Source organism: Orcinus orca, chromosome 14 (genome assembly GCF_937001465.1).
Source record: "Orcinus orca chromosome 14, mOrcOrc1.1, whole genome shotgun sequence".
Lineage (NCBI taxonomy): Eukaryota > Metazoa > Chordata > Mammalia > Artiodactyla > Delphinidae > Orcinus > Orcinus orca.
In genome coordinates this window covers 33,007,751-33,013,750 of record NC_064572.1, presented here as the reverse complement: position 1 = coordinate 33,013,750, position 6,000 = coordinate 33,007,751, and positions in this window count along the sequence as shown.

The window sequence follows — 6,000 nt, the reverse complement described above, 5'->3', positions numbered from 1 at the left end:
GTGCCTGGCATTAATGCCTGCTATTTGGTGTTGTTATGTACATTTATTTCTGTCCCTGTCTTCCCAACTAGGTGATCAGTTCCTTGAATGTAGGGAACCCAGTTTATATCTCAAGATATTCCCAGCCTTGCCCAGAATAGGCCATCTATAAACTGGGAAGAAGAGAAGGACAGAGGGAGGAGGACGACAAAGACCAACACTTAATATTCCCCCTAAAAGCTCACCATGCTGACTCCCAGATGTGGGGACCACTTCTACCAGTGGCGGTGGAGTTACTTAGAGGCCACTGCTGCCAGCATCCCCGATTCCTGAGTTAAACCCCTGGTAGGAAGCCTCCCTGAAACAGCCCACGGTGCTCTCTCCCAAAGCTGTTTGCAGTAAGTGGCTCACCCAATTAAGAGTATCTACATAACAAAGCCTCACCAAGCTGCAGAGGTCACGCAGACTGTGAAGTGTGTCTTTAGCGTGCAGGGAGAAGGTTCACTAATTACCAGTCATTTCCACCCCTCAAGAGCCTGTCAGCCTTTGAGATGCAGGGGATAAAAGAATCCCCAAATTCCCACCCCACACCAATCACTCCTCCCTCCCCAACCCTCCCCTGCACTTCAAACCTGTGACTAACAAAGTGCCAGGGACGGGCCTCTGCCCACCTGGCTCAGCGCCTGGAGGAAGGAAGGAGAGGAAAGAGGTTGCCTCTGATTGGGAGCATGTTTTAGTAAAAGGAAACTGGGAGGGGCAAGGGAGCAAAGAGAGTTCTAACGGCGCTGCTGCGTCGCCTCCGTTAAACAAACAAAACTTGTATTGTTTTATCTCGATTTATAAAGGTGATAAATGTTTGCAATAGAAACCACAGGTAGGCAAGAAGAAAGCTAAAATCACTCACGATCCCACCCCCTGCGATGACCAGTGGTTGGTCGCACCTTACAGCCTGCTTCCTAGGTGACATGTATTGCTCTTTCATAACCCGTTTTTTCATTTAATGAAATATTTCAAATGGCTTGCTCCACGAGCACACAGAAAGAAAGCTGGCAGGGATGCTGACTTGGGCTAGCAAAGAAGATGTGTTTGAGCATCACAGAGCACAGGAGGGAGGCATTGCCAGAATTTCTGAAAGCTGAAGGAGACCATTGTGAGGCAGGAAAGGGCCCTGACCTTTGGAATTCAAATGACTTCCTCTCTATGAACCTCAGTTTCCTCATCTGTAAAATGGGAGTAACACTGCATGCCTTATAGGATTGTTGTGATGATTAAGGGAAATCTTGGTTGTGAAAGGACTATACAAGCATTGGACATTTTATTCCTCGTTTTAATAGGCATTCATTCGTGGGACTTCCCCGGTGGTCTAGTGGTTAAGACTTCGTGCTTCCACTGCAGGGGGCACGGATTCGATCCCTGGTCCAGGAACTAAGATCCTGCATGTCACAAGCCATGGCCAAAAGAAAGTGTTCATTTGTGCCTTTTCTTTTTTTTACTTAGCCCTTGGCTAGTCTGTGTTGGGAATAAAAGGAAGGCATCTGGTTCAGCCCTAGAGGAGCTTAAAATCTAACTGGGAAGTTGAGCATACACATATGCAAACACAGAGTTAAACAATATGAATAGCTAATAAAAGATATCATCAATTAGTAGATAATTAAGTGTCAGATGAGTGGCACAGACGGCACTCCAGGGGTTCAGAGGTAAGAAAGAACCTGCCGGATAATAATAATAACCACTTCGAGCACTTTCTATACACCAGGCACACACGAGCATTGTCTCATTTCATTTACCCACTGACCTATGAGGTAGGTACCATTATTACATCCATTTTGCACAGGAGGAAACTGAAACCTCAGAGAGGTTAAGAACCTTGCCCCAAGTCACACATCTAGGAAGTGTGGCGGCGTGGAACCAAGCAGCTGGACCCCGGGGCCCACCACACTGAAGCCTATGATCTACTCTGATGGAGGTGGGGGAGGGGAAGCCGAGCCCCGTGCTGAATGGTACAAGACGGAGCCTTAGAAGCAAAGATGGGACTGAGGAGGGTGGCCTGGTGTGAGGGAGAAGATCCCAGTCTGGCCGGACGGCTAGTCTGCACAAACAGTGGAAGCTTTCACGGTAAGAAGATTGAAGGAGAGGAGCTAAAGCATGTGAAACTTTTTTTTGGTAGAAAACAGGTCACCTACAAGGGCTTGAGGCAACCGAGGGTCCAATCAAAGCAGTTCTGGGGAAGTGGGGCTGGGAGGAGACACCTTAGGAGGCTATCAGATGAAGGTGAGGAGGACTGAAGCTGGGGCAGAAGCACCCAGGGGTAGGTGGACAACCATCCTTCCGAGAAAGCCCTTTTTCCTCTGGTTTTCATCTCGGTGGCATTTTGAGCTCATCTACATTTCGTTCCCATAGGCTCCGGCCTCCTTTTGGCATGTTTACTAACTTCTTCCACATTTTGGTTCTGCAAGAAATAGCTCATTCATTCTTTCCATCAGCTACCACGTCAAAGGGAGAATCAATCTGCACAAACTGGGGGTTAATTATCATTAAAAGGGAAGGAGACGGAAGATGATGCTGACATCCGGCACAGCTGACCCTCCCCAGACTCCCCAATCCTCCCAGCCTCTCAAGCCCGGTGGGGGACCAGTGTCCCCATATCAGCCAGCTCCACAGGCCACTGCTGCCACTCCTCGCTCCACACCCTACCATCCCTGCTGAAGGGGCTGGTCCCCCACCAGCGAATGGCAAAAAGACTGCCTTTTCTTCTGAAGAAGCAGTACGGGGAGACTGAAGCCATGGCAAGGCCTTTGGTTCTTCAAGCAAAACTTAGAGAACGTGACAGAAGAACCACACGGTAGAAAGAAGGTTCAGTAGCAAAGGTGGGGACAAAGAAAGAAAAAGCTTTGACAAGGTATTCATGTAACCAATATTTATTGAATATTGTTGATGTACATGGCAGACTGCAGGGAACAAAAGCAGGGTGACATCATTTGTGCCCTTAATGCTGTAGAAAAGGTGGTGGGGTGTGGGGGGAAGGAAGGGAAGAAGTAGAGCTAGAAATAGAAAAAGAAAGAAAAAGAATAAACACTGAACCCAGAGACATGAAGCATCCTGGCCAAGGTCAGGGGTTGGGGAGAGTGCAGGGCAGTGTGGAGGGGAAACCTTCTACCTCTTCCTTGATTCTACCCTACACTCACACACAAGACCTCAAACACTTCAGGCCACCACCTGCCCAAGGAAACGTAGCCCAGAGGCGTTCCCATGCCATTGACTGCATTCCACAAACATCTTTTGAGCACTGCAAAGTGCCAAGCACTTAAGCTCTTGAACTCTGCTGAGAAGAATCAGAGGTGATTGTCATCGAAGGTGGTTGATTTGACAGTGTCCTTGATGCCTTAGAAACTTTAATCAGACATACCGAGTGGCACTGAGGCTTATGGGGACAGAAGACTAGAAATAAAAGGGAGGAATTCTGTACATTCCCCCACCAGATGGGGATAATCTTTCTTTTCTCACTGGGCTTTGTTAAGAGGTAAGTAATGTAAAGTTATGAGGTTACATAGTAGAAGTGTCCAAGACACAGTAGATATTCTATAAAATCACCTGAACATTATGTTTTCTCACTCAGTTCTGGCATGACTGATTCTCATTACTGAATTTACCAGTTTTTCTGTTGAAATCGTTGCCTGGCTAGGTTGGAGGTATTCAGTCAGGCTGCTTGGTGTTGGGGTCCCCATCACTATTACCCATCCTAGGAGCCCACGGCCACAACTAAGAAGTAATCACCATCATGGGAATGTAAGTTGGTGCAGCCACTACGGAAAACAGTATGGAAGTTCCTCAGAAAACTAAAACTAGAGCTACCATATGATTCTGCGTTCCCACTCCTGGGCATATACCCAGACAAAACCATAATTCAGGAAGATACATGCACCCCTATATTCATAGCAGCACTATTCACAATAGCCAAGACATGGAAACAACCTAAATGTCCATCGACAGATGTGGTACATATATACAATGGAATATTACTGAGCCATAAAAAAAGAACGAAATAATGCCATTTGCAGCAACATGGATGCAACTAGAGATTATCATACTAAGTGAAGTAAGTCAGAAAGACAAATACCATATGATATCACTTATATGTGGAATCTAAAATATAGCACAAATGAACCTATCTATGAAACAGAAACAGAATCACGGACATAGAGAATAGACTTGTGGTTGCCAAGGGGGAGGCAGGGAGGGAGAGGGATGGACTGGGAGTTTGGGGTTAGTAGATGCAAACTATTACATTTAGAATGGAAAAACAACAAGGTCCTAATATATAGCACAGGGAACTATATCCAATCTCCTGGGATAAACCATAATGGAAAAGAATATAAAAAAAAAAGAATGTATATATGTGTATAACTGAATCACTTTGCTGCACAGCAGAATTCTGAATAACTGTAAATTATTCAATTCTGAATAATTGTAAATCAACTATACTTCAATTTAAAAACATAAAAGAAAAATAAGAAGTAATCACCATCAGATCTGTTTAGAAGCCACCCAAAGAGCCAGGCTATGGCAAACCAACTGATATTCTTGGTTGTGAGTGACAGAAACTGGCTCTGGCTAACTTAAGCAAGAAAAGAAATCTATCAAAAGGATATCAGGAAGCTCTGAAAATCAGTAAGAGGACTAGAGACCCAGACTTGGGAAATGGACAAGAAAAGAGAGCTGGAAAATGGTGGTGTCGCTGGTCATGCTACTGCAACAGTCTGGTTAGGCCACTGCCTGAGCAGCTGCCATTATCACACTGGACATGGCAGCAACTGGCTAGTTGCTCCACGCTGCCTCCCCTAGAGAGTCAATGCCATTGCACTGGGCTCATTGCTGCTGCTGAGAAGGGTTTCCAATCCACCCCAACCCTCTGCTCACCTCTTGAGGAGCCTCAGCTATAAGGGACAGGGAGAAGGATGTAGCCCCTTCAGCTTATGTAGGTGGAAGCAGGTCCTATATTATAACAAGCAGGAAGCAGGATTCAGATGCTAGGTAGACAAAAGAGGTAACACTGAGGGTTAAGGGTATGACCAGACTTAACTCCAAGTTACTCTGGAAACCCATACCTCAAGAACGTTTGAAGGCAAGACTCTAATAGGTTCTAAAACTGTTTTGGACCACTTTGTGGTATTCCAATAGTGGTAACACCAATGGAAATAAGGTTTGCCAAAGGGGACAGGTAAAGGATATGTTTGGCTGCAAATATAAAAACCCCCAATTTCATTGACTTAAACAAATAGGGATTTTATTTTTCTAATATAACAAAAGTTTTGGAGGTGAATGATTGCTAGAAATGGCTCAGTGTCTCAGAGACATCAGGATTAAGTGTCTCTCTGCTATTCTCTTGGACTTTTCCTCATGGTCACAAAATGGCTGCTATGGCTCTGGATATCGTATCCAAGTCCATGAAAGGAAGAAGGGAGAAAGAAAGAAAAGATCCAAAACACCTGCATCATCTCCTTTGATCAAGAAAACAAGACCGTTTCCCAGAACTCCCCCTCCTTCTTTGCCACAGCCTTACTTCTACTTGCGCTTCAATTGCCCAAACTGGGTCATGTGGCCATTCCTAATGGCAAGGATGATTAGAAAAAATGAAAACAGTATTGTCATGATTGGCCTCCACCAATTTTGATCCACTGCTTAGGTGGGGGCACACTGCTACAATGTTAACGTGAGGAAGAAGGAGGGAGGTGGATATTGGACAACTTATCTAAATTCTGGTATCAGATTTGGGCATTGCAGGATCAGAAGTTGGACACACGAGCATGGGGGACAAGGGCCTTCCAGGAAGAGGTGACAGAGGAGCAGAAAAACACAGAGCATGTAGAGAGAACACTAGATTTGGCTGGGGTGTAGGCGGCTGCACTTTTGTTAATCTATCCTATAGAAATAAAATCACTGACTGCAAGGATATAGAGCAAAAAAAATTGTACTAGTGAAAAAATTCTGATAACAACCTATATGACCATCAACAGGGGAATG